The sequence below is a fragment of the Trichosurus vulpecula genome, chromosome 3, assembly GCF_011100635.1.
Source record: "Trichosurus vulpecula isolate mTriVul1 chromosome 3, mTriVul1.pri, whole genome shotgun sequence".
Taxonomy (NCBI): domain Eukaryota; kingdom Metazoa; phylum Chordata; class Mammalia; order Diprotodontia; family Phalangeridae; genus Trichosurus; species Trichosurus vulpecula.
This window is the reverse complement of record NC_050575.1, coordinates 259,249,225-259,276,147: the sequence shown is the minus strand read 5'-3', so window position 1 is coordinate 259,276,147 and position 26,923 is coordinate 259,249,225. Positions and strand designations below refer to the sequence as shown.

Genomic DNA, 26,923 nt, shown 5'->3' with positions numbered 1-26,923 from the left:
TTTTTAATCTGGTACAGGCAGTATCATGAGCTGCATGTTTGGCACCTCTGGTATTGGGGAAAGGCTGTCAAGGATAAGAGGAAATTTGAGAAATTCAAGATTTAGACTCCAAACCCTGGACTGACACAAATCTCTTCCCCCATGTATTCGCCAAAGTCCTGGTGGTATTCTGATACAATTATGTAACATTTATATATTGAAGGCAACTGGCAACTAGGCAGCACACTGCTTAAAGTGCTGGCCTGGGGGGATGGGATGGGGGGGTGGGGAGAAGAGTTCCAATCTAGCCTCAGGCACATATTTGGCAAGTCACTTAAAACTCTCAGCCATATTTTCCTTATCTGTAAAATGGGGATAACAACAGCATCTACCTCAGAGGGGGTGTGAAGATAAAATGAGATAACCAAGTGCTAGGCAGGTTTCTGGGCAATAGATAGAAATCCTGTTACAAAAGTACAAATTGAGATGAATACCTTGGTAGGATGGAGATGACCACATCTTGGTAGATGCAAATTTCCCCCTTTCCCCTCTGAGGCTGCCTCTCATTATTGCTTAGCAAACATTTTACAGAGGGGGAAATTGAGGCCCAGTAATAGACTAGCCACCCAGATATGACTCTCCCATCTAGTGCCCCCTTTCCATCATTCTGCATTGTTTTTTCCCAGAAAAGCAAAGTTTCAGGAAACAACATATTTTTTATTAAGCTAAAAACTAATGTATTTAGGGCAGTTAAGATTTCAATTTCTCAACTATCCTATGATTTCTCTGTAATGTCTAGTAGCTTCAGGGTTTCAAGTCCTCACCAGGAAAAACAAGATAAATGAGCACTGCCTTGAGTCAAAAGAACTGGGTGACCCGTAAGTTCAAAAATATTTAGAGCGGCTCTTTTTGTAGTAGCAAAGAACTGGAAATCAAGGGGATGCCCATCAATTGGTGAATGGCTGAACAAGTTGTGGTATATGAAGGTAATGGAATACTACTGTGCTATAAGATACAGGGAAGATACGGACTTCATAATAACCTGGAAAAACCTACACAATATAACGCTGAGTGAGCGGAGCAGGCAGGAGAACATTATACACAACCACAGATATATTGATTCTGTGATGACTAACCCTGATAGACTTTGCTCTTCTTAGCAATACAAGGTTCAAAGACAACTCCAAAGGACTCATGGTGGAGAGAGCTATCTACATGCAGAGAAAGAACTATGGAGTCTGAACGCAGATTGAGAACAAACTGTTTGCTCTCCTTTTTTTTTCTTTTTTTTTTGGGGGGGGTGTTGTTTCTTCTTTGTCATGATTCATTCCACTGGTCATAATTCTTCTTTACAATTTGACTATTGTGTAAATAAGTTTAATGCGAAGTTATGTGTAGAAGATATATTGGATTCCATGCCGTCTTGGGCGGAAGGAGGGGGGGGAAGAAAATCTGGAACTCAAAATCATGTAGAACTGAGTGTTGTACACTAAAAATAAAAAATCTTAATTAAAAAAAAAAAAAGAACTGGGTGACCTTGTGAAAGACAACCTTTCTGGACCTCCATTCCTCATTTGTAAAATGAGTTAGATCCATTTCCCCCCTACCCCCACCCTGAGGTCTCCCCTTCAGCTCCAAATCTACTTTCCTATAAACCCTCGATCTGCTCTCTAAGACATTATCAACTTGGAAAATGATGTTCTTTCTGTGACATCTAAATGTTACTGGCCAATCCAGTTCCTTCCTGGTTTTCTAGAGCCAAGACAAATTATTTATAAGTAAAAGAAACCTTTCCACTTTGTCTTCTGGCCTAGCTGTACTTTCTGATACCTGAAGATCTCAACAGGATGCTCCAGGATTTCTAGGTCATGTAACTGGGCATCAAATGGCAGCAGAGCCCTAAACTGCATTGCAGCCAACCCAGAGCTTTCTCTCCTTCAGTTCAGAGAGCACCAGAGGCAGGTTAGTAATTTAAAAAGCTCAAAGGACCTGATTAGAAGCTCATCCCTTCTGTGGGAAAAATGAGATATTAATGCACTGTTGGTGGAGTTTTGAACTGATTCAGCCATTCTGTAGAGCAATTTGCAACTATGCCCAAAGGGCTATAAAAAAACCATGCATACCCTTTGACTTAGTAATACCACTACAAGGTCTGTATCCCAAAAGAGATTAAAAAACACAAAGGAAAAGGACCTATATGTACAAAAATATTTATAGCACCTCTTCTCTGGTGGCAAAGAACTGGAAATAGAGGGGATGCCCATCAATCAGGGAATGGCTGAACAAATTGTAGCATGTGATTATGATAGAATATTATTGTGCTGTAAGAAATGATGAGCAGGATGCTCTCAGAAAAACCTGGCAAGACTTACATGAGCTGATGCAAAGTGAAATGTACTGTGTACAAAGTAACAGCAATATTGTAAGATGATCAGCTGTGAATGACATAGTTATTCTCAGCAACACAAGACAACTCTGAGGGACTTGTGATGAAAAATGCTATCCAATCCCAGAGAAAAAAACTGATGGTATCTGAATACAGAGTGAAGCATACTTTTTTATACTTTATTTTTCTTGAGGTTTTTTTGGTCTATGTTTCTTTCACAACATGACTAACATGGAAATGCTTTGCATGACTACACATATATAACCTATATCGAATTGCTTGCCTTCTCAATGAGAAGGGGAGGAAAGGAGAGAATTTGGAACTCAGTTTTAAAAACACACGTTAAAAATTGTTTTTACATGTAACTGGAGAAAATAAAATACTAAAATTTTTTAAAAAGCTCATCTCTTCTGCTCTGGGCCTACAAAATAGCTGAGGACAATCCTAGCCACTGTCTACACACTCAAATTGTGTCTTTTTCTTATTCATTCCAGCCTTTTGCAATCTGGCTTGATTTCTCAGTTTCTGATGGCTAATTTTCATTCACTTCTTTCTTGACCTTTCTGTAGCATACCAGGCTGCTTCTTCTCAGTCTCATATGGAGCATTCACACCCCACTACTAACTGTGGGTGTATAGCTTAGGGCTGTTGTGCACCCCAGCTCCTATGGGTTCAATGATCTGTACGAAGATGATTCACATTTACTACCCATTTGGTCTTTGATGACTCACATAAACATTCTTGAGTCTCACTTTACTTATCTTTAATGTGTGTGTGTGTGTGTGTGTGTGTGTGTGTGTGTGTGTATTGGACTAGATAACTTCTGGGGGCCTTTTGGCTCTTTGATCCTATGATTCCAAAATCTATATTATCTAAACCTAGACTCTCTCCTTAGATATAATCCAACGGGCAAGTGATAATGTAGGATAGGTCCAACTGGATGTCCCAATAACATGCAACAGACAAAATTATATCCACTCACTCCTCCAACCCCAGGACAACTTGAGTCGTTCAGAACTCCCCACTCATTCTCACCCAACATATCTGATCAGTAGAAACTTGTGGCGTCTACTTCTACAATTCTGGTACAATCTCCTTCTTTATAATAACACAAAATCAGCACTCTAGTTCATCTCTTCTTAAGCCTGGACTACTGCAACAGCTTTCTCCTAATTGGTCCTTCTGATTCTAGCCTCTTCCTTCCCCAATCTAGCTTCGAATTCATTAACACACAAGTCTGACCAAGAATTTCCCCTTAAGAATTTGCAGTGGCTCTGTATTTCCTCCAGGATAAAATAAACTCTTACACTGGCTCTTAAACCTTTTACAATCTGGCTCTTGCCTATCTTTGGGGCCTTTCCTCTACCACTCCCTACCCCCCTTACAGGCACATTATTCCCATTTTTTCCCCCACAATCCACCTTGAGGCCAAAACTGGCTTCTCCAGAACTTAGCATCCCCTCTCCTAATTCTCTGCCCATGGTCCCATGCCTGGATTCTAGTCCCACCTCATCTCCACCTCTATAAAGACTTCCTCCAAATCTGAGCTCATGGTTAGCCTAATTCTCTCCCTCCTCAAATTATCCTGTATGTACTTAATCAGATTACTTGTGGCATTTCCTCCAAAGAACGCAGACTCCTAGAGGATGTTTCTTTTGCCTCTGTATCCCTAGCGCCTAGCATTGTTACCTTGCTCATGTAGCTGGGGCTTAATAAATGCCTGTTAAACTGGTTTAGTAGTTTACAGGGATGGGATAGAAAACCTTTCTAGGCACCAGAGCTTTCCTTCACCCCACCCTCATTGCATTAGTAACTCTGAAGCCCTTCCCCGATTCAAAGCTCCTACCCCAACGCTCGGCGGAAGAAGGAAACCAGATTTTCCCAGAGATCATCTTTCCAGCCCTGGCACGCCCAGCTTCGTAGAGCTGGCGCTTCAGAAAGGACACCAGGCTCCGGAAGGGTCATGAATTTCCCCACTCATTTCCCCCTCAGGCATCGAGGCCCATGGAAGCGTGGTTCTCCAAAACCCTTCCCGGTGCCCTTGACTACCACAGGTTATTGCCAGCACGGGCCTCCTCACTTTCTTGGCAGCTCTGGGCTCCCGGGCAGTGTCTGGGCGGCTGCGGGGGGTCCCAGGTTATTGCCCCTTTCCTTTCTCTCCTCTTTACTCCACTGCTGGCACTTAGACCCAGGGCAGAGCCCGCAACCTCCCCGTGCCCGGGGACTCTCTTCCAGGCAGGCAAGGCACGAACACCATGCACAAAGAGGCCTGGGCTAGGAGGTTCGTTCACACTCGCAGCCAACATCCTTCCCGAAAGCAAACCCTTCCCCCTACCCTTGGGGCTCACAAGGGGCTGCGGAGCTTTTACTCCCAGCCTCAGGGCCGACCTTTAGCGGGTTCTTAGGCTCCTGCGAAGCGGCCACAGGATGCCCCAGCACCGCCGGAGGAGAGGAAGAAGAGGGGGAGGGGACGCCTGGCTGTACTGGTTGTTTTGCTCCCACAACAGAGCAACCTTTATTATACCCCTGCACGCCGCAGCTGCGCTCGGGCCTCGCGGGGCCCACCGCACCCACCCCATAGTCCCCGTTGTCCCGAATGCCGACATCCCAGCGCTGTCCTGGAGCCCCTCCCCCAAATTCGGGGGTCCCAGAGCGAACTAAGACCTTCCCGACTAGGAAAGATAAAAATATACCCTCCTGCCCCATGTTTGAAGCCCAGAGGGTAAGGGGGAGGGGGGCGCTTCCCCAAGCAGCAGGAACACCCTCCCTCCATGCAAGTACTCCCGCCTCCCCAGACTCACCGTCCCTCCTACGCGAAACAGGATGGTCCAGTGGCTAGCGGACAGCACCACCACAGCTCCCCAAGCTCCGTCAGCTCCGGGAAGAGCATTTATCCCCAGCCCCAGCCCAGCCCAGCCGGCCCTGATCCCGCCCCCCCAGCCCCGCCCAGCTGCTGATTCATTTCACGTGATTCCAGCCCAGCGGTGGGAGGGGACTGCCCAGAGCTTGGAGAGCGACCCTCTCTCCTTTCCCTCCCCGGAGTTAAAAGCATGGTACCCTATGGGCTCGTTCTGTCCGGACGTACCCCACTACACCTCTCACCAGAAAGCCACATTGTTGAGATGCCTACTAGGAATGCTCCTGGAGTCTTAGGAAGGTTTTCGCTTGATTGGCTCACTCCAGAAATGTCCGAACTCAAGTCAGCTTTTCAATACTTATTCCAGTTGCTTCCTCCAGAAGAGAACTTGATAAATGCTAGTTGAAAGAATGAATAGTGACTCGGAAGAGGACTGTTAATTGACGGACAAAAGGCAGTCTAGCCAACTTTAGGTTCAAAGATGAGGCCTTTCTTCTTGAGTTCAATTCAATAAACATTTATTAAAGGCATTCTATGTGCCAGGCACTGTGCCAAGCCCTGGGCGTACAAAAAGAGGCAAAAGACAGTTCCTGCCTCATGGATATTATGATCTGAGGAGGGAGACAACATGCAAACAAATATATTCAAAGCAAGCTATACACAAGAAATAATTTACAGAAAGAGGGCACTGGAATTAAGAGGGGTTGGGGAAGGCTTCCTTCATGAAGCAGGATTTTAGTTTGGGTTTAAAGGAAGCCAGGGAGGTCAGTATGAAGATCTTCACAGATGTGGCTTAATATGGGAAATACATTTGGAATCATTCCCATGGATACCACAATAAGATTAATGTTAGCCAATAAGACACCTTCCAGTCCAGCCCCCTTTTCCTGACCCCCAAGGAAACTGATGCCCAGAAAACTTAATTGACTTGCCCAGGTCAATAAATAAATCAATTAATATGCCTTGGGGCAGCTAGGTGCTACAGTGGGTAGAGTTTGGGACCTGGAGTCAGGAAGACCCTTCCTGAGTTCAAATCTGGTTTCAAACCCTTACTACCTGTGAGACCCTGGGCAAGTTACTTAATCCTGTTTGCCTCAGTTTCCTCATCTGTAAAATGAACTGGGGAAGGAAATGCCAAACCATTCCAGTACTTTTGTCAAGAAAACCCCTGTAAGCCAGATAAACACAGCACCCAGGAGGGCTACTAGCACAGGTTTACTCTTGATCTGGTCAGACAGGAGGACAGCTTAGGAGGGGTTAATTATCTTACTTTATTCTAGTCTAGTTTTCTCAAAGGGTTGCTGAAAATGGGAGAACCAACACCTACAGCATTGCCTAATCACCCTTCTCTCAGGGCCTTCAAGAAGGAGGGGCAACTACCCCTATGTCTCAATGGGGTCAATTGAAACAAGCCTCAATGGGGGCAAGTTGAGTCACACACATTCCCCCCAAGCTTTAATGAGGACCAATCAAGGCACACACAGCATTCCAGCTTGTGCATTCAACCCTAAGGGTTCCTCACTCATTGACCAGTGCCCACCTGCTTTACAGAGCAACAAAGAAGGCATATTGCCAGCAATAGCCTCACAAGTTTACATCACTTCATTCCTATATCTCACTGCACAGTCACAGTGAATATTTACAATTTAAGCACAAATGTTTATATATATTTTATCATTATATAACACTGCGCAAGCATGGTGGAGACATTTGGAACCATGAGCCCAGGAAATAGAGATTGATATGGCCATGGATCTTGGGAAACTAAACTCTAAGAAAGAATAACAAGAATCTACCTTACATATACTAAAATCCACCTTACTTACAACCCCAAATGGGGTTATGAAAAGTGGACACAGCTGAACAGCAACTTAGGTACCAGGTCCTGTGCAGGGGATGGGGGTGGGCAGGGGGAAGGATTCATATAACATCTGGGTGCCAGGCATTTTACAAATATCTCATTCAATCCCCATAACAAACCTAAGAGATAAGGTGGCATTATTATTCCCATGTTACAGTTCTGTAACCTGAATTAGACAGTTTAGTGATTTGCCCAGGTCACACAGCTACTGAATGCCTGAGACCAGATAGGAATATTGGTGTCCTGACTCTAAATCCAGAATTCTTTCCATCATGCCAGTCTGGCATGTCTTTGTTTTCGTAGTCGTGTGGGTTTTGGAGCTGGAAAGGACTTTAGAGATGACATAGCCCCACTGTCCTCATGTTTTAGGGGAAGAAAGACCCAGAAAGAGGAAGTGACTTTCCCCAAAATGGCAGTCAATCGCAATAAACATTTATTAATCACTTATTACTTTCCAGGAATTGTTCTAAGCACTTGGGATTCTGGCACTGGTGATACAAACTCTGCCAACATGAAGAAAGGAAAAAAACAATCCCCACTCTTAAGGAGCTTACATTCTAATGAGGAAAACAACATGTAAATAAATAGGTAGATACAAAATGGATGGAAGACAACCTTAAGGGAGGTAAGACTCCAGCATCTTGCACTCCATCTTGCATGCCTCTGTGTGTGTGTGTGTGTGTGTATGTATTCGTGTGGGAATGGGAAAGTGCTATACAGGTCGTTTAAGTAACTAAATTAGGATTTAAATTCAGGTTCTCTGACTACAAAACCAATGCTCTTTCCAGCATCTACTTTGCCACCTTTAGATAATTCCCTGCAAGTTCCTGGCCATTTAATTTGAGGCAATGCCCAATTTAAGTCTGACTCTAAGGATATAATCTGCTGATTGTCACTGACACAGATTTCATGCAACCTTTCAAGTCTGAGACTATAAGACCTATTCAGTTTGCTGAAGCCCCAAGAAGGCTGACTTTGGTTCAAATCCTACCTCTGACATTTAAAGTCTTTGTGACTGGGGGGAGGTCACTTAGTGTTAATGATAGACAGCAAATGAACTCCCTGATAGAAAAAGCAGCTATTAAATTCTTACCATGTTCTGGGCACTGTGCTAAGGGACAGGAAGAAAAAAATAGAAGCAGATGCCCTTCAGGAATTTATATTTTAATGGGGAAAGACAGCACATAAAGGGGAGTTGAAAGGAATGAGTAGGATGGAGTGAGAAAGGGTGAAAAGTAAAAAAAAAATCTATCTATCTATCTATCCATCTATCTATCTATCTGAAGGGGTTGGATTAGAAGACCCTCGAGGTTCCTGCCAATTGTAGATTATACAGAATCCTCCAGCCTACCCATAGAGCATCTTTCTAACGTTCTGAAAAATCTCAGACAGGTTGGAGATGGAAGTAAATGAAATGTGAATAAAGGGAGGGGAGATAGGAAGGTAGCAAGGGTTTTCAAACAGGAGCTTTCATTGGTGGGATCCATATGTCATTCACAGTACGAGCAGCAATGACTGTTTAGCTTTTTGGTGGGAAGGGAGACCTAGAGAACAGGAGAGAGAAACAAAGAATGTTTTCCAAGTAACTAAGATTCACGATGTTAGGGTTCAAGGTAATCTGATACAAACCAAAGGAGCAGACTAGCAGCCACGTAACAAAGGAGGGTTTTTGTGTGAACGGTACCTTATGAAATATCTAAGAACCTTTTTTCTTTTTTGCAGGAAGGAAGCTCCAGGCCTTCCTCATCCCTACCAGCCTGTCAGCTGTTTGTCCCCAGAATAAATTCATAGCTTCTTTAAAATTCTATTGGGTAGAGTTTCAAATTTGAGCAAACACTCAAAATGTGGCCCAGTTAGCCCTTCCTCATTCTTCCAGTTGGTCCAGCTGAAAGGAGCTCACAAACCCTTGCTGTGCTTTTATTATAATTTAAAATGCATTGTGTGCCATTGCTTTCCAACATCCAGCCTGCTTCCTGCCTCTAAGAAGCCCAGCCAACAGAATTTTCTGTTTCCTGGCAAAGGAAAGACCAGTTGATTTTCAACAATTTAAAGGGACTTTCTCTCTGAGTTGTTATGGCAAATTATACTGAGAGATGGGAAGTGGAGCAATGGAATTGGGCAATGAATAGATACCAGTTGACATTTAGTAATTTTACATAAAAAATAAATAGCCTTTAAAAAAAAGCATGTAAAATCTCCCTAGAAAGTATGGCCCAGTAGAGTGAACACTGGCTTTGGAGTGAGAAGTCCTGGGTTCAAATCTTGATCCCATAAGGTTATAAGTGACCTTTCCTCCATAACACATTGTATTTCTCCTATATGTTTATTATGGTTTGTTTTGAATTATTGTTTTTTGTATCTACTACTCAACACCCCTACTAGATTTCAAGATCTTTGAAGGTAAGGATAGGATTTTTCTTGTCTTCATAACCCCCTTAGTAACTAGCAAAATGCTCTGCCTAACGCATGCATTTTAATAAAGATGTGAGTGAATTGTTATATCAAAGTCATAAAAAAATTGAAGTCATATCTTGACTTTGTTCATTGTCCTGATGTGCTAGAGTCTAGAAAGGTTGGAGAAAAGTGGATGACTTTCATTCTTGGGCTGCAGCATCTGATTACTATAGTCAGTCATCAGATCAGTTACTCTTCAGTACTGTCTGTACTGGAGAGCAGAACATAGAGCAATGAGTGGAAGTTTAAGAGTGGCAGATTGCTGCTTTGATGTAGAGCAGGTAGGTGGTGCCTTGGATAGAGTGTGGTGCCTGGAATCAGGAAGACTCATCTTCCTGAGTTCAAATCTGGCCTGATACTTACTAGCTGTGTGACCCTGGGCAAGTCTCTTAACCCCGTCTGCCCTAGTTTCTCATCTTTCAGATGAGCTGAAGAAGGAAATGGCAAACCACTCCAGTATCTTTGCCAAGAAAACCCCAAATGGGGTCAGAAGAGTCAGACATGAAAACAACTGAACAACAGCAAGGCAAAATGTCTTTCTCAGAGAATGGACTGTCTCAAGAAAAGTCTGTCCCTCTTCACCTCTTGATGTCCTCCATTCCTCTTTAGGTCGTCCTTGTGACTCTCCTCTCCCAGCTTCCCTATGATGCTCTAGAAACCTCTTCACCCATGGAAGCTCTCTCCAGCCCTGGACTTTGCACACTAAAAGTAGATTCTAATTCTTCTTCCTCCTATTGACTAGAACCTCCATTTTAAGGAGGATGCCCAGGCTACCCTTGTCATCATTCCTCTCCAAGATGAAGGCAGGGATTGTCTTTCTTTGGCTTATATTTATATCCCAGTGTTTACTACAATACCTGGCACGTAGTAAGCTATTAATAAATGCTTGTGACTTGACTTGATTTGACTTCTTTCTTGACTTGACATCTTTCAAAACTCAGCTTTAATGCCACCTTTTGTAGAAGGTCTTCCCAGGCCTTCCACCCACCTTAGTCTTCTTCTCTAAGGCTACTTTCCTTCTTTTCTATATGTATGTTTTATGTTATCTATTTATTTATTTGTTGTCCCTCCTTAGTACAAAAGGTATTCAACAGCAGGACCTTTTCAATATTTTTACTGCCCTTGTATCCTTGCATGGCATAGTGTAAATGCTAGTTGATTGACTGATCGTTAATTATTATAGACTGATCTGACTGTTGACTATAACCAAATAATTGTATCAGAGAGATAATAACTGGTTTTCAGACTAAATAAGGGTAAGATTAGAAAATAAAATTACAAATTAAGTAAATGCAATAATAAGTGAAAATTTGACTTAGTTATTATTTCCTATGGAAATGAGATTACCCAGATGGAGTCTGCCCCAGGTCAGCTGTCACCTTAGAATGTTTGCAGTTTTGACCATAGATTTATTTTGGCCTGGATTCCTACCTTTTTTTTTAACCGGTCCTTTGGTAATTTTACAAATAGCTGTGAGCAGAAGAGCAGAAACAGCATGTGCACATACCCCAATGTTCATACAGAACATTGTCACAGAATTTGAGAGTTATAAGGGACTTCCAGTGTCCATCTACACCTAAAAATAAATCCCTTCTTCAGCATACTTAGACAATTGGCTGAGATCAGAACTAGAAACAACAGCTTAAAGTTCCAAAGAGGCAAATTTAAACTTTCTGTTGGGAAAATCCTCCTGGCAAAATCAAAGCCATACCAAAATGGACTGGGCCAGTTTCAGAAGGGGTAAAGAGGGTCCTTTTTGCTGGAAGTATCCATCAAAGACTATATGAACACTTGTCTGGTAGGTTGTGGTACAAACTTTTTCAGGTATGGGTTGGAACACATGGTGGCTGTAGTCCTTTCCGAAGCTGGATTTCTGTGATTCTGTCACGTACGGAGAGTCAGTAGAAGGGCCTGTGGGTAAATACTGAGGATTCTGAGCTCATAGTCTGCTCTTCTGCCCAAGGCTACCTGCCTAAGATGCCAAAGGACTGAAGAGTAGATATCAATACCAAGAAACATGTATGGTCAAAAGTGCTGGGTGGGGCAGATAAGGCATCAGGGTTACACAACCTATGAGTGGTTTGCCCTGGGCCCAGATAAGAGCAGACTTTAAAGGATCATAGAAATAATTTTTCCAGCAGAGGCTTGAATAAGCCCATTTTTACTTTACTTCAAAGGGTATAGGGAAATGAACTGTTTCCGTCTGTCATACTTCCAGCTAAAGCTCGGTGTATTGTAAAAGGCCCTAGTCCTGGAGCCTGGATGGAAATGCCTGGAGGGGTGAACCTGGGCAAACAATTTTTCTTTCCTGAACTTCAGTTTCCTCAACAATAAAATGAGGGTAAAACACTTCTACTATCTGCTTCATGGAACTATTCTGAGAAAACTGCTCAAAGTATTATAGAAATGTAAAAGAGACTGGTCTGAGATCAGTAAAGTGAGGTTTTGAACAAAGGCTTAGAGAATTATGCATAGAAAGGAATTTAGACATCACTCAACCCCCTCATTTTTAGGATAAAGAAACTGAGGCTGAAGAGGTTAAGTGACTGTGCCCAATACCACTCAGGTAGTAAGTGACAGAGCTGGAATTCGAATCTAGGGCTTCTGACTCATAATCCAGCACGCATTTCACGGTACTATACAGCCTAATGATGGACTATATATGAATGTAGCCACGTATAGAGGTTCTATGGAGGTTCCATTTGCTTTTGACACTACTCCTTCTTTACTTTCTCCCCATTTCTGGTGGTCATCCTCTTTCCACTCTCCTATTGCAATCATCAATACCATAAATATTTATTAAGCCTTTATTCTATGTCTATTTCTTCGATCTTCAAATTGAAATAACCTTTTATGTAATGTACTTAAGGTGTTCTGTTAATGACCTCAACAGAGAAAGGGAGAGAGGTGGGTTTACGGGAAAAGATGATGACTTCTATTTTGGACCTGTTGAGCTTGAGTTCTGAAAGGATATCTGTATAGAAATATGCAGAGGTTAGGGATGCACATATGGATTTGAGATTATCTGCATAGAGATGATAATTGAGCCCATATGTCCTGATGAGGTCATCAAAAAGTAGAATGTAAAGCAGAAGTTCTTAGATTAGATTTCACTCACCCCTATGGGACTATGCTTTCAGAAGATGTGAAAATTTGGTTGTTTTTTTTTATAATATTTGGATAACTATTTCACTATGATTAGTTTTTGATTTTTTTTGCAACCCTATGTATTTCAGGCATTTAAAAACATTATTTATAGAATTTAATAAGCATTTATTAAGTGCCTGCTTTGTGCCAGACACTGGGCCAAGAATCAGTTTTCAAATGTTATCTCATTTCAATCTCACAATAACTCTGTGAGGTGGGTGGTATTATTTTACTCATTTTATAGTTCAGAAAACTGAAACAGGCAGTAGTTAAATGACTTGTTCAAGGTCACACAGCTAGTTAGTGTCTGAGGCTATATTTGAACTCAAAGGTCCATAGGCTTCACAAGACTGCTAAAGAGGTCCATCACAAGTTAAGAACCCCTGGAATGTAGAGGCAATAGGGTCCAATACAAGGGATTTAGGATTTCCTTAGGGGAAAGGATGATTCAGCAAAGGAGACTAAGGAGTGGTCAAACAAGTAGAAGGACAGAACATCTCTTGGAAGCCAAATGATTAGAGAGTATCTCAGAGGAAAGGATAGACAATAGAATCACAAGTTGCTGAGAGATAAAGAAAAACGTGAAATAAGAACAAACTATCACAACTAACAGTAATAAGAAATAATTTGTATTCTTGGAGAGTACTAGGGTCAGGAGCCAGATTTCAAGGGGTTGTGCAATAAGTGAGGTGAGAAGATATGGAGATAATCAATATAAATAGATTTTTTCTAGGGATTGGTCTGCTTGGAAGGGATACGCAATATAGGATGATAGTTTGTGAGGTCAAGATGTTCACATGAAGATTTTGTTTTTTGTTGTTTGGTTTTGGCTGCAGTTTGTTTGTAGGCAGTAGGGAAGGAGCCAGGCAACTAGGAGACAGTGAAGGTGGGAGACTTACACACATCAGATCTCTCACCATTAGAACACTGGGATCCACCATGACCGTATTTCAAATCAATATCCCTTCTAGGTCTTGTGATGGTTGGATTGCCCTCCATTACACTGAGGACCCAGATAATAGATTTTACAGACAAGACCACCAGATTCAGCCCAGCAAGGGAGCCTCATCCCCACCTCCACCCCAGACTGAGAAAATAAAATCCACATTGGAAATGGGGCAGATAGCTGAGCTTGCTAACTGTGGAGGTTGTGGCAATCTATTGTCCTATGGCTAGCTGGCTCTCTCCTTGTGGTCTCTAAATTTCTGTGACTAGGAGTCTAGGTGAAAACTTCCTTCCCTATTGCTTCAGAACTTGCTAAACTTATTTGAATCCATTCCAACTCTATCCCTTCAGGCTCTATTTGTTCTTGTTTTCCTATTGCCCTCTCTGGAATCTCTATTGTTAATAAACTGCCCTTTTTTAAAAAATTAAACCTCTTACTCTCTCACTTCTTCCACATTCTTGCATTCCTGGAAATCTGGATCTTTCCAGAAAATTCTGCATCCCTCTGGTACTGGCTATACCTTCTTTCATTAAATGTTTACCAAGTGCCAAGCATTGGAGTAAATATTGAAGATAAAAAGACAATTGTTTCATTCTTAGTACTTGGATCATCCATGCCTGGAACAGTGCCAGACGCATAGTAGGTCCTTAATAAATACTTGTCAATTGAGTGCTCGACAAAAATTAAATAGTCACTGTCTTCAAAGATTTAACATTTTTAATGAGAGAATGTACTTATTATGTATATTCTAATTATATACTTTGTGTACATAAGTACAATGTACTTATACATGTATTTGTGCACATATGCTTTCAAAGTAGGTACAAAATAGAAAGAAGATAATCTTAAAAGGGAAGTCATTATAATTTTTTTGGGGGTGGAGGGAGGAGAACCACAAAAGGCTGAATGACACTTGAAATGAGTCTTGAAGGTAACTAGGAATTTTGAAAGGTGGTGATGAGAAGGTGAAAAAATTATAGGCATGGGAGACAGCAAGTGCAAAAGCACAGGAATGAGAGCTGGAATACCATTGTGTGTCGTTGTAGTCATTCTTGTTTAGTCCTTTCAACTGTGTCCGGCTCATCATGACCCCATTGGAGGTTTTCTTGACAAAGATACTGGAGTGGTTTACCATTTCCTTCTCCAAATACCATGTGTGAGAAACAGCAAATAGGTCAGTATGACTTGAGTGTAGAGTTTGCAGATGGGGGTAATGTACAATAGGACTGAAATAATAAGAAGCAAGGTTGTAAAGTGCTTTAAAGGCCTAATGGGATTTTTATCTTATAGGTAATCAGAATTGCTGAATTTATTTAGTAGAAGGTGACATGGTCATACCGACACTTTGGGAAAAACTACTTCAGCAGCTATGTAGAGGATTAATTAGAGTGGAGAGAGACTTGGACAGGGACACCAATTAGGAGGCTATTGCAACAATCTAGTCCTAAACTAGGGTGTTGGTAGCATGGTAGAGTGAAGGAGATACATTAGAGAGACATTATGAAAATAGAAAGAAGATTTGGCAATGAGCATATATGTGAGGAGAATGAGGAGTAGAGGATGATATAGAGGTTGTGAACCCAGGTGACTGGATAGATGGTAGTAACCTTGAAAGTAACACAGAAGTTCAGAAGAGGAGTGGGTTTGGGGGAGTAAAGATAATGAGTTCAGTATTGGACATGATGAATTTGAAATGCCTGTGGGACATCCAGCTTGAAATGCCCAATAGGCAGTGGGTGAATGCAGACTAGAACTGAAGAAAGAGATGAGGTGTATCTAGGAGTGTATCTAGGAGTCAACTGCATAGAGACAGTAATTGAACTCAGGGGAAGCCACCAAGTGAGAGCAAATAGAGAGAAAATAGAAAAAGACCTAGAGCAGAGACAAGAGAATCCCAGAGTTAGTACCCCTGCGGCAAGAGGAAGAGCTGAAATATTCCTTGTTCCTCATTGACACTTCTAGACTCTTCCTCTGCACCAATCACTGAACAACCTTGTCTTTTTTGAGGTTCACTCAATTTATCTACATCATCCTGGGCAGATTGTAGTGTTTTCCACTTTTTTCTCAAGGAGTCTAGTACATGATTCCCAGTATTCCTCTCTAGCCCAAACTCTGACCTTATACTTAGGGACTTCAATTAGCCTACTATCACTATGTAAGCACTTTGTACTTGGCATATATTTTATATTTACTTTTCTGTGATAATAATAATAGCATTTATATAGCAACTACTATGGAGCAGCTAGGTGGCACAATGGATGGAGTGCCAGGCCTGGAGTCAGGAAGATTAGGCTTTCTGAGTTCCAGTCTAGCCTCAGGTACTTATTAGCTGTGTATAATCTTGGGTAAGTCACTTAACCCTGCTTGTCTCAGTTTCCTCATCTGTAAAATGAGCTAGAGAAGGAAACGGCAAACTACTCCAGCATCTTTGCGAATAAGCCGGGCCACTAAGAGTTGGACATGGCTGAAAAAAAAACTGAACAGCAATAAAAGTGACTAGATGCTAAATACTGGACTGAGTGTTTTATAAATATCGTTTCATTTTCTCATCACAGCAGCCCTGGCAGGCAGGTGCTATTAATATTCCCATTTTATAGCTGAGGAAAATGAGGCAAACAGAGATGATGTGATTTCCCAAGATTTTTGTCGTTCAGGTTTTTTAGTTCTATCCTACTCTTCGTGACCCCATTTGGGGTTTCCTTGGCAAAGATACTGGAGTGGTTTGCCATTTCCTTCTCCAGTTTATTTTACAGATGCGGAAGCTGAGGCAAACAGGATTAAGTGACTCACCCAAGATTATACAGCTAGTAAGTATCTGAGGCCAGATCTGAAGTCAGGACTTCCTGACTCTAGTCCCCGTACTCTATCCACTGCACCACCTAGCTTTCTGTGTGCATACTATGGCCGCCGAAGTAGAATGTAAGCTCCCCCAAGACAGAGACTTTCATTTTTGTATGTACCCCCAGAGCCTAGCCCAGTGCCTTATATATAGTGGTGCTTAATAAATGCTTATTAAATGGATGAAGAACAGTAATTAAATTAAATTCAGAAAACATTTGAAATAAAAAATTGGTTCCTGCCTTCAAGGATCTTACGTTATACAAGGGTGATACAAATGTTTAATGTGGAAGTAAATCCAAAGTGTTCTTCAGAGTGAGTGGAGAGCATTTAACCATTGGGGAAATTAGGAAAATTGTCATGTAGGAAGTGGAACCCGGACTGAGTTTTAAAAGAAGATAAAGATTCCAAAAGGTAGAAGTGAGAAGGGAGATGGAGCAGAGGGGGAAGGGGATTAGCAAATAGGCCAGTATGACTAGTGCATAAGGAGAATGATGTGAGAGATCTTGAAAGAAAGGCTGGAGCTAGACTGTGAAGAGCTTTATTTTTTTTAATTTAGGATTATTGATGTGTTTTGTTTCTACATTATATTATATTTACACCTTGTCCTTATTCTGTGAGAGGTTTCTTCAAAGTAAAACTAACAACATAATGATCTCATCTGAAAGTGCATACAGCATTCCACATCTATAGCGCCCCCAACTCCTTTTAATTAATCAAAATAAATGTGTTTTTCTTCCTTCTGCCTTCCACCCCATTGACAAAAAATTCTTATAACAAATATGCATATTGACAAATTTCCTCATTGACTATATATGGAACTGTATGCCTCATTATGCATCCTCAATCTATCATTCTTGCAGAAAGGAGATAGTAGGCTGCTCCTCTGGGGTCATGGATGGTCATTTTATTGATCATAGTTCTTTGAGCTTTCAGAGATGTGTGTGTTGACTATGTTATTGTTATTGTGTAAATTGTTCTAGTTACACTCATTTCATTCTTCATCAGTTTATAAAAGTCTTCAAAATTGTTTGGTTTTGTAATAATATTGATCTTTTAGTATAAATTGTTCCCAATGAGAGAAATATTTCTCTCATATCAATAATTGTTGAATCAAGACCAAGGCTTTGGTCCTTTTCTACCTCCTCATCCAGAAATCAACCAGTGTGGGAAATCTTGCTCAAAGACTTATACAGGCTAAGATCTGATCAGAGAGTAGAAGAAATTTTAAGTTTAGGCTAATGGGAGGATCCCTGCTCATTGTGTTTTCTCAGGCATGTCGAGGAAAATGTGTATTCTCCCTTTTGTCAGACAGATGATATGGAAGCTGTTAAGTCTTTTTTGACCAAGACTTGGGTGATCCAAGTCAAGTACCTGAAGATCCTCATTAGAATGAGCCCCCATCTCATTATAATATTCATTTTCTCATTGATTGCTAACCAGAGTTGACTGTCACCTTTAGGAAGACTCATTCTTCCAAGAGTATATGAACTGTGAGCCCACCACCATGAAGGGTCTTTGGCTTCCAAGAGTGACACTGACCTTTTATTAAAATGCTAGCACTGTTAATAAAATGACTATGTAGAAATTATGTGTCGAACTTTTTTTGGGGGGGCAGAACAATTGGGGTTAAGTGACTTGCCCAAGATCACACAGCTAGGACACGTGTCAAGTGTCAGAGGCCGGATTTGAACTCAGGTCCTCCTGACTCCAAGGCCGGTGCTCTACTCACTGCGCCAACTCACTGCCCCTCAAACTTTTAAAATATCACACCTGGTTCTGCTTACTTTACTCTGCACCAATTCATATACATTTTCCCATGTCTATTTGAAATAATCTATTTCCTTATTTCTTATAGCACAATACTATTTTATCATATTCATATATATGTATTGATGAACACTCCTTTAGTCTCCAGCATTTTTTGCCACCGGAGGAAGAATGTATTTTATTCTATAGGCAATTTAACATTTTTTAGCAGTTACTTGGATGACATTGTAGATAATATGCTTATCAAATTTGCAAATGATATGAAAATGAGAGACATGTTGGATGGTAAAGATTTTGGGTTTTTAATGGCCCTCAAGCTCAATATGAGGCCACAGTGTGACTCGCTCTTTTAAGAGGTCTATTCGCCGAATGGGCATTTTCTCACTCAAAAGTGAGAGCTTGAAAAGACCTTAGCTTTAAAAGGCCAAGGTCACCACTGCTTCCTGGGCCATCTCCCATTGTCCTAATGGATATCTGGCTTTTGGACAAAGGTGGCTCTGGAAGAGAAAGTGAGGCTGGTGACTTTGCACAGCCCTCCCTCACTCAAATCAAAGTCAATTTCAAGTCATGTCATCATTTCCCTGATGTCGTGGTCCTCTTCAAGATTGAAGGACAAACCACACACAAGCTCCATGAGGGCAGGGACTATCTTGCCTTTTTTTTGTATCTCCAATCATTAGCATAGTGTCTGGCACATAGTAGGCACTTACAAATGTTTGTTGATTTTATTTTGAGGGGGGAAGGCAGGGCAATTGGGTTAAGTGTGTCAAGTGTCTGAGGCTGGATTTGAACTCAGGTCCTCCTGACTCCAGGGCTCTACTCACTTTGCCACTGTGAGAAATGTGGTTTTGGGGATCACTGGACTTCCCCAAATTGTGAGAAAACGCGGTTTTGGGGGATCACTGGACTTCCTAGGCAGGGCCAAAGTCCTGAGGAAGAACCCTGTGATAATCCCTAGGGAAGGCTGTGCAGACCACAGGACTTCCAGAGGAAGACCAAGTGGTAGCCCCCCTTTAATCTGTGGGGATCACAGGGCCTCCTAGGGGTCAGACCCTAAGGAGAACCCAAGTGATGGCCCGTTGGGACGGTGGTAAGATCACAAGGCTCCTGAGACAGGGCCAGAAGACCCAAGTGATGTCCCCTTAAGAAGGCTGTGCAGACCACAGGGTTCCCTGGGGGAATCCTGAGTGGTAGCCTTCTTAACACCGCAGTGGGGATCACAGGACTCCCCAAGGCAGGGGCAGGAAGTCAGCCTGAGATGAGTTTCTGCTGCTCATTGCTTTCCTGGTTGCATGACCTTGGGAAGATCCATGTGATTTGCCCATTCTCACCCAAAAAACTCAGGACCAGAGTGGGCAGAGGAAGGCATTTATTACACTCCTCAAGAGAGTGGGTATAGTGCTCACTGGAACACTCACACTGTTACAGCTGCAGGAAGGGGTGGGGGGTGGGGTGGGGTAACCATTCCCTCAACTCCTGCTAGAGTTACGGTTAGTTTACATTCTTTACTTTTTACATAGTTTTCCTAGGTTATACAGTTTATATAGGTAGGATATACAGAAGCAAAAGTGAAGTTAATTAGATTTTCCTTGTCTTAGTTTAGGATTAATCTACATTCTTTTACTTCCCCTACCTTCCCTCTTTAACATATACAAATTATGCAAATCAGTAGGCCTGGACTCTTGACCAAGACCAGACCCTAGATAAGCTTGAACTGGTTCAACCGGTTTGGCCTCTCTAATTCCCCTGACTGCCTTCTCAAAAAGCATGCACATGTGTACAAGTCTCTGACCTCTCAGCTGAATGACCTTGAGGCCTGGTTTCTGCTAAAGCTGGGGTGGGGGACAGGGGGAAGTATACCTTTAGTTCTGTGGAAACAAAACTCCTCCTCCCATTTCTTACACCACCTAGCTGCCCCAGTGATTGATTGATTGAAAGTTTCTCCACTTCCGTTCCTCATCTCACTACCAAAAGGTTATAGAGATCATGGACAAATCTTCATTGCTATAAATAGGCTTTGACCACTCAAGGTTAAGCCCTGGAACCCTGAAGTAGGAGAGGCAATAGCCTTGCTCTGGACACTTGATCTCCTACCTAGTGGGAACTGAGAGAGCAAGCCCAATTAATCAGTCAAATATTTATTAAAAACATACTATATCATGGGCATTGTGCTAGGTACTGGGGATAGCAAAGCCTATGTGCTACACTTGAGATATCATTCCATTGTTTAACAATATTAATCTCTAGGAAATTTAGAAGGCTAAACTAATTTTCTCCTTCTGCACTTTTAGTCAATCTATGTGTTTTATTGATGTCTTTTGGGTTTCTTTTTACACCCCAACCATTTGCTGACATACCCTATCACGTCCCACTGAACATTTTCTTCTTTGTAATGAAGAAAAGAGTTAGGTAAAAACAGCAGATAAAATGGCTGTTTCAAAGAATATGCAACATTATACATCCACAACCCTCCATCTCTTTATTGAAAGTCAGTCAACAAGTATTTATTAATCACTCCAAGCATCATGCTAAGCCAAGGGATACAAAGAAAGACAAAAGACAGTCTTTGCTCTCAAGAAGCTAACAGTCTAATGGCGGAGATAACATGAAAGTAATTATATACAAATAAGACATATTTAAGAAGAATTGGAGATACACAAATGAAGGAAGGCATTAATATTAAGGGCTATTGGGAGAAGCTTTTTGTAGAAGGGAGGATTTTAGATGGAACTTGAAGTTACCCACAGAAGCCATGAGATAGATATAAGAAGGCATAAAATTTCAGACATAGAGGATAGCCAGGGAAATTATACACAATAAGAAAATGTTTTGTAGGAGGATGTAACAGCAACCACACTAGCACACCCAGGATGGCTGCTAGTGCAGGTTCTTTTATCTGTTTTACTAGGAAAGACAGCTGTTTCAGGGATCAACAATCTTCTTTAATTAAACAGAAAAAATACAGAGAAGAAAAATAAAGACCAATAGACAGGGCTTTACTGCCCGTATCAAAACAATACTGCTATGTGTACTTTATATTAACTGCTGGATCGAGAGAGCCTTTACCTCTGAGCAGTTGGAGAGCTCTGCACATACAGCCACTCAAGAGTCTTGACCAAGGAATCACAACATCTTTCTCATAAGCGAGCCCCCAAAGTAAACATTCACCTCTCAGAATACATACTCTTTAGGCCCAGTGTCTAATTAGAAATTAACAAAAGGTGTGTGAGCCTTCCCTACAAGCAAGTAAGTTTGACTGCCAAACACATTATTTTATATTTTATCCTAGAAGTGATAGGGAGCCATTTGAGTTTATTGCATATGAGGATAACATGGCCAGACCCATGTTTCAGATAGATTTATTTGAAATTTGAGGGGAAGATGGACCTGAGTTAGAAGAAATTTGAGTCAGGGAGATCAAGTAGTAGACTATTGCAATGGTCTACTGAGAATCTGTAATAATGATGTAAATGATGTGTAGTAACAGTGTCAGAGGAGTAAAGGGAACATATATGAGAGACGTTGCGAAGATAAAATAGATAAGACTTGGCAACAGACTGAGAAGGAATTAAGGATGACATCTAGGTTTTGTGTCTAGATGAATGCGAAGATGAAGGATGGTATCCTCAACGGAAACAGGAAAGTTCCGAAGAGGAGAAAATTTTGGGGAAAAAATAATAAGTTTGGTTTTGAACATGTTGGATTTAAGATGTCTATGGGACATCCAGGTCAGGATGTTTAATGGTAGTTGGAGATGCTATTCTGGAGGGTAGGTGAGAGTTTAGAACTGGATAAGCTAGATCTGAGAATCATCAGTGTAAAGATGATAACTGAATCCATAGGTGCTGATGAGATCACCAAATGAAATGATATAGAGGGAGAAGAGAAAAAGGTGACTCTGGGACATCTATGATAAGTGGGTGTGATTTGGATGTGAAAATCCAACCAAGAAGACTGAGAACGAATGCTCAGATAGGTAGGAGGAGAACCAGGAAATAGTAATGTCACAAGAACCTAGAGAGAAGAGAGTAACAAGGAGAGTTTTCAACCATATCAAGGGCTGCAGAAAGATCAAGAAGGATGAGCATGAGAAAAGACCATTCAATTTGGCAATTAAGAGATCCTTGGTAACTTTGGAGAGAGCAGTTTCAGTTGAATGATGAGATCAGATACCAGACTATAGAGAGTTAAGAAGAGAATGAGAGGAAAGGAAGTGGAGGCATTGATTATATAGAAGGCCTTTCTGAGGAGGAGAGAGATGGGATCATAGATAGTAAAGATAAAGGGATTAACCAAGGGTTTTTTGAGTTTGTAGGAGACACATGCATGTTTGTAGGGAGTAGGGAAGCAGCCGGTAGGCAGGGAAAGATTGAAGATAAGTGAGAGAGTAAGGATAATGGAACAATCTACTCAAGAAGATAGGATGGAATGGGATTATTTGTACATGTAGAGGGTTTTGCCTTGGCAAGAGAACATATGAGATAAGGATGATAGAAGCAGAAGGCATCTGGGTAATGTGAGATGAGGAGGGAAAAAGGGAGAACTCTCCTTGAATGGACTCAATCTTTTCTGGGAAATATGAGGCAAGGTTCTCAGCCAAGAGGATGGGGTGGGGAAACTATGGGAGGTTTGAGGAGGAATGAAAAGGTTTGGGAGCCCTTTCCTTCCCCTCCCTCCATAATGATTTAATTATGTAAGTATAAAATGATTTGCTTGCTGTAGAGGACAGAGTTATGTTCATCATCTTTTTCTGTGACCAAGACAAGTCATTGAAGTTAAGTTGAATGAGACTGTGTTTACATTATTATGGTCATTGTATATACTGTTTTCTTTGTTTTGCTTATTTCACTTTATATCAGTTTATACAAATTTTTCTGAGTTCTGAATTCTTCATCTTTACAGGTTCTTATAGCACAATATATATTTTTAAAGACATTTCCCAGTTGCTAGACACCCACTTTGTTTCATGAACCAGATTACCTCTGGGTACTTGCCTGTAAGCCAAATAAAATGGAATGGAAGAATAGATGCTGTCATCAAACAAGAGATTTTATATACTTTTCATCTAGGTTCAAGACAAAATGCCCCAGCCTGAGATTCAACACTGTTCGAAGTTTTACCCATCTATCTTATCTCTCATTCCTTTCACAGTCAGATTCTCTGATCCAGAAAGGCAATTCTACAGTGTTCCCTAAACTTGTCCACCTGCTCTCCTCACCACTCCAGAACCTTTTCTTTTATCTTTCTGATCTACATCTAGCATGAATATTTTCTTCAGCAGAAGAATTGGGAGGCATCAGACATTATGAACATTAAATAACCTCACACAAAAATATGAGATTGATACACAGGAAATGACTGATTACTGATATGGTAGTCATTTCTAAATTATCTAAATATAATCAGACCATCAACATGTTAGTGTAAAGATTAAAATTAGCATTAGATCATAAGAATAACAATGATAACTATGGTATGCAATTAAAATAGTGCCAACTTGACCTATTTAAAGAAGCTATCAATGACAAAAAAGTGCTAAATGTATAAAAGAATATCGAATACTAAAAAAATTAAATTATCAATGACTATCACTCAAGGAAATTTAGCCAATGTAAATCGATAAGGCACTAAGAAAGCCAAAAGAACTTGAAAACTACCAACAAACATTTGAGTTCTTCACTAAAAGAAGTGACGTAGCAATAAAGGGCAAAACCAATTTAGAATAGAAACTCATTTACAAAATCTTGTGGAGGAGGATGCTGGAAGATTGCAAGAGGTATCATAAAATAGTGAGAAGCAGTGGGATTAAAATGAAGTATATGGAGAGCTTGGTGAGAAATGAAATTAAGCCAGATTGTTTTTTAGAGAATTTGAGGGTGAAACTGAAAAGAGAGCAACAAAGAGGTTAAAAGTGAAAAGAATGTCCTTTTCACCATCAGTGACAATGGAGCCACTAAGTTTTGATTCTGACAGAGGCAGCTAGATGTTGAAGTGGATAGACTGCTGGGCTTGGAGTCAGGAAGATTTTCATTCAAATTCAACCTCAGACATTTACTAGCTGCATGACCTCTGGAAAGTTATAGCTTAAGCTCTTTTTGCCTCAGTTTCCTCAACTCTGAAATGGGGATAGTAACAGAATCTACCTCACAGAGTTGTGAGGATCAAATAAGATCATTTTTGTAGCATGCTTAGTGGGATACCTGGCACATAGTAGATGCTATATAAATGCTTATTGCCTTCCTTTCCCTCTTTCCCTATCACCCCACCTACCCCAACATCACCATTACCAATGCGTTACATGAAGAAGAAGAATTAAGACTACATAAAACAGACTATATATATATATATATATATATATATACACAATATTGTACTATACTACATATATACATATACATACATATATATGTGTATGTATCTATGTATGCGATACTATACCAGACCAGTTATACATAGAATCAGGTCTATGCTGGAAATGTCATAATTTAGAGTCCATGGAGTGACAGATTCTCAAGATATTTATTTTCAAGATTGGTGAGTATCCCCTAGTCCACTATATCTAGCTGGTCCTAGCCATACTCCACATTCTACTCCAACCATCTTCTTTCCATTCACCCTGCTGCCATTAGAGTGTCCTCTTCTTTTCTTCTTGGCTCTGAATCCATAAACAAAGCAATGCTGCCACTGCTACTGCAAAGGGCCTATCAATCACCTCACTATGGATCCACTCACAAGCCCTGTTACTTCTAAAATTGTAGAATTGTGAATTTAGAGCTATAAAGGACCTCAGTGATCACATAATCCAACTCCCTCATTTTATACATGAGGAATTGAAGCTCATAAAGTTTAGGTGACTTATACAGGGTCACAGAATTAATAAATGTCTGATGCAGGATCTCCTGGACTCAGGCTATCCTGACTCCAAGTCAGCACTCTATTCACCAAAACATCAAAACATCCCTCCTTGGCTACCACTACCCTATGTGTGTTATTTTTTCCAATTATATGTAAGCTTTTTAAGGGCAGGAGCAGTCTCAATTTTTATTTGTATCCTTGATGCTTAGCTGAGTGCATGGCACATAGTAATCTCTTAGTAAATGCTTGTTCATTCATTCATCTCTGAAATATGAATGATAGTTTTGGGTACAGGATACTCAATGATTAGGAAAAAACCACAGAAATTATTACTACTGAAAAGGGACAAAAATATCTATGGCTATTGATCTATATTCCTACTTTTCCATTTTTATAGAGTTGTTGTGAGAATAATCTCCACGTTTTAAGGTTGTCCTAGATGACAGTATAAGAAGAGAACAGGAAGATTTTTGTAAATAATATTCGCTAGTAGACCCCCATCTTTATAGTTATATTGTTGCTGATGAAGCACTATAAGATACCACTATATTTATTATCTGTTCAATACAAAAAATGACTAATAGAGTGAATTTCCATTCTAAAGAATCTAACAAGTTTTATCATATGTATACATGTATAAGTAAATGCATATGTGTATGTATACGTGTATACACACATACACAAGAACACACACATATGCATACACACATACATATATATCCCAGGCATGGTGCCCCATTTCGGCACCTGTCTCCTTTCTTTTCCCTCCTTACGATGGCTCACTTGTTCCAATTTGGCCTCAAATGGCAAGTGTATAAATCAGGTGTTTCTGAGACAGGGCCAACCACAGTCATAACCTTACTGGTACAGCTTGCTATCAGAGTCCTAAGGTGTAACCTACCTGCTTGACTCTGCCTTCTGAGCCTCCATTGGTATGTTTTTTATTTACACAAAATAATCACAGTGATACCTCTAACTCTTAAACATGAAACATTCGCTAAATGAGAGGGCAAAGGAACTAATAATCCTAACATAACATTTACTCAAAATAATTCAAGAGCAGGATTAATCAAAATATGTTTACTCAAACTTGGGTGACACTCTCCCAACCAAGATACACAGTGTCTGAGAGTAGAGCACACATAGAGAAACCTAGCAGGAAAGTACATATACTTGAGGCAACTCACAACTCTGGCAGCACACATGGATGTTGATGGTCTCTTTTAGGGCACCTTATGTACCATGAGTCTTCTTTTTCCAGTCTCTCTCTTGCTAGACAAAGTTGCTACTCTGCCACCCTCAGGCCAATGATGCAATGTTAAGGTCTCCTTTAGGAAAGCAGCAGTGTTACATTCTTTCAATGAAACACTAGCTCTAAATCTAGGCTCTGAAGCTTTCCAGGTCTTTCCTTGACTGGCATTGAAGTAGTGTTAAGCTATTTCAGTGTCAGATAGTTCCTTTAAACTGAACAACTGCAAAGCTCTTCCATTCTATTCTCTGGTTTTGAGAAGTTTCTTCCTTTCAAGGCAGAGGAGTCAGTAGAAAGTAACAAAATCAAGCTTTAGAAGGTTTCCCTTTTCTCAGGTTGTAGAAGGTGCTAAAGAGTCCAGTCAGCACTTCATATAGCAAGCAGATTCCGCTTCCTCCCATCAGCTTCCAACAGCTACGATACTGTTTTCCTATCAAACAGCTCCTCAAATAATAATAGCTAATATTTATATAGTATATGAATTACTATTTATCACTTATTAATATTGTTTAGACCTAATTTTATGTGGCTAAAAAAGCTGTCTAACCCAAAAAAGCTTACTGTAGAGGTCAGGTTGACCT

At 40.8% G+C, this 26,923-nt stretch overlaps 1 protein-coding gene and 1 long non-coding RNA gene across 2 annotated transcripts in view; one reads left to right on the top strand and one right to left on the bottom strand.

Moving 5' to 3' along the window:
• The window catches only part of CTSB (cathepsin B), a 29,761-nt gene extending 24,487 nt beyond the window's left edge, over window positions 1–5,274 (bottom strand). The window contains exon 1 of the mRNA XM_036750488.1: window positions 5,167–5,274. The gene's annotated coding sequence lies outside the window, so the exon portion shown is untranslated. The remainder of the gene's footprint in view (window positions 1–5,166) is intronic.
• Window positions 5,275–5,397: 123 nt separating this feature from the next.
• On the top strand, window positions 5,398–9,169 carry LOC118840793. The gene is made up of 3 exons (XR_005009823.1): window positions 5,398–5,564; window positions 7,542–7,708; window positions 8,806–9,169. It is a non-coding gene; the product is annotated as an uncharacterized LOC118840793 (long non-coding RNA).
• The last annotated feature ends 17,754 nt before the right edge of the window (window positions 9,170–26,923 follow it).